General features: G+C 55.7%; 1 long non-coding RNA gene across 1 annotated transcript in view; it reads right to left on the bottom strand.

The window, feature by feature from the left end:
- Window positions 1-508: 508 nt before the first annotated feature.
- Window positions 509-1,687, bottom strand: part of LOC118452783 — a 3,720-nt gene continuing 2,541 nt past the window's right edge. The window contains exon 2 of the long non-coding RNA XR_004842609.1: window positions 509-1,687. This exon is cut by the window's right edge and continues 1,109 nt beyond it. This is a non-coding gene — a long non-coding RNA (uncharacterized LOC118452783).

Here is a 1,687-nt window from a genome sequence, read left to right as displayed (position 1 = left end):
GCGGGGACCGGGGAATGGCTCTTTCCTGCCCCGAGATCACATCTCATTTGCCAGGGCCTAAAGATGAGGCGCGATGGGATAAAACCGGGGGCGACAGGATAACACCGGGGGTGACGGGATAAAACCAGGGGCAGGTCCATCCGTGGCAGGGAGATCAGCTACGCCTGGTGCTTCCTTGAGCAGAGAGCACGGAAATGCCACCCCAGGGCTCGCTGGCTACACACAGGAGACACCCATTTCCTTGGACACTCGAGATCTCCAAGCACCTCAGATCTCAGCATCACGGTCATTCCAAACGGGATAACCTCCATCCATGCAAGCACGTCCCGCCCCTTCCGTACCTAAATCGACTGCTTCCAGTAGTCCAAGCTGGACTCCCCCCAAATTTCTGACTGCAAGAGATGGGGAGGGGGTTACTGGTCTCGTCACTCCCTCCCCAGCCAGTCTGGATCACGGGTATTCCCTGACAGCCCACTGACAGAAGAGGAGGCGTCTTTTTTTTTTTTTGTCTTCACTATTAAACCCAAAGTTGTTCCCTCCCTGCGGTATCGCAGAGGCTCTGGGAAGCCTGAACCAGACAGACTGCGAAATTAAACCCAACGCCGTACAGCAAACGGCACCAAACTGGAGGTGACAGCTGTCCTGGGGCTGGAGCTCCGGCAGAGATGGGAGAATTTTGCCTTTGGAAAAAAAAAAAATCCAGGGAGCAGCCGGAAGAAGGCGGGATTGGGAAAGCGGATGGTGCTGCTGAGCACAGCCTCAGTGCAGATTAAGATACTGGGATGAAGGAGGCAGCAGCAAGTTCCCACTTCCACGTCTCACAGCGAGCTCCAGGCTCAACTCGCAGGGTCCGACACTGCCCGGGGCAGGAGAAGGGGTTTGGGTATCTCAGCCTCTCCACGCCAACACCTTCTGCAGCAGCTTAATCCAACTCCCCGTGACGCAGTGGACACGCACCTCTCCGGCACCTCCGCCGCAGCTCAGAGGGCTGCACGCTCCCCACCTCGCAGGAGCTCGGGCACGCGAGCTAACAAGGTCACCCAGCCGGAGTCGCAGCGAGTCCCCAGAGACCAAGGCATCTCCCTTCTGGCACGCCTTTAGACCCGGTCGATGGATGGCAATTTGCCTCTCCCTTGGCATAATTACTTCCACTCCAGGAATGCTTTTTAATTGCTGTAGCTATCATGGATTTTTCATGGGACTGTTTGACTTTGGTCAAACCTTGGCCCCCAAATCTTCTGTCATTTGCTCTCCAGCCCAGCATTAAGACCGATACCCTGCCTACAGTTAAAGCCCCCGAAAGCAGAGTCCAGCTCAGCCCTCCCCAGCTGGCTCCCCGTCCATCACAAGTTAAACCCCACAGCACTGCCGCTGCTTTAAGATCGGCTCAGCTGTGGAGGTGCTTTTCTCCGCTGCATTAAGAAGCCCTTCCCTAAAAGCACCGCCTGCAACGGGGGATTTAAGCATCGACCTCATCCACAGCTCAGGAAAAGCGAGAGCATCGTTGCCTTGAACTGCATCCAGGCATAGGCAAACGCTCCAACACGCAGAGGACCGCAGCAGAGAAAGGCAAACTCCAACCCCATGCACGGGAAGATTAGCACAAACATTAGGTATGTTTTAAAACGCACTCACCAGGCATCTCTTCAGAAAAACACCTACAGCCCAGCTGCTGGCTGCTCCAGCA

The sequence above is a fragment of the Egretta garzetta genome, unplaced genomic scaffold (assembly GCF_000687185.1).
Source record: "Egretta garzetta isolate BGI_Z169 unplaced genomic scaffold, ASM68718v1 scaffold678, whole genome shotgun sequence".
Lineage (NCBI taxonomy): Eukaryota > Metazoa > Chordata > Aves > Pelecaniformes > Ardeidae > Egretta > Egretta garzetta.
The sequence above is the reverse complement of the archived record's forward strand: the minus strand, read 5'-3'. Positions and strand labels throughout refer to the sequence as shown.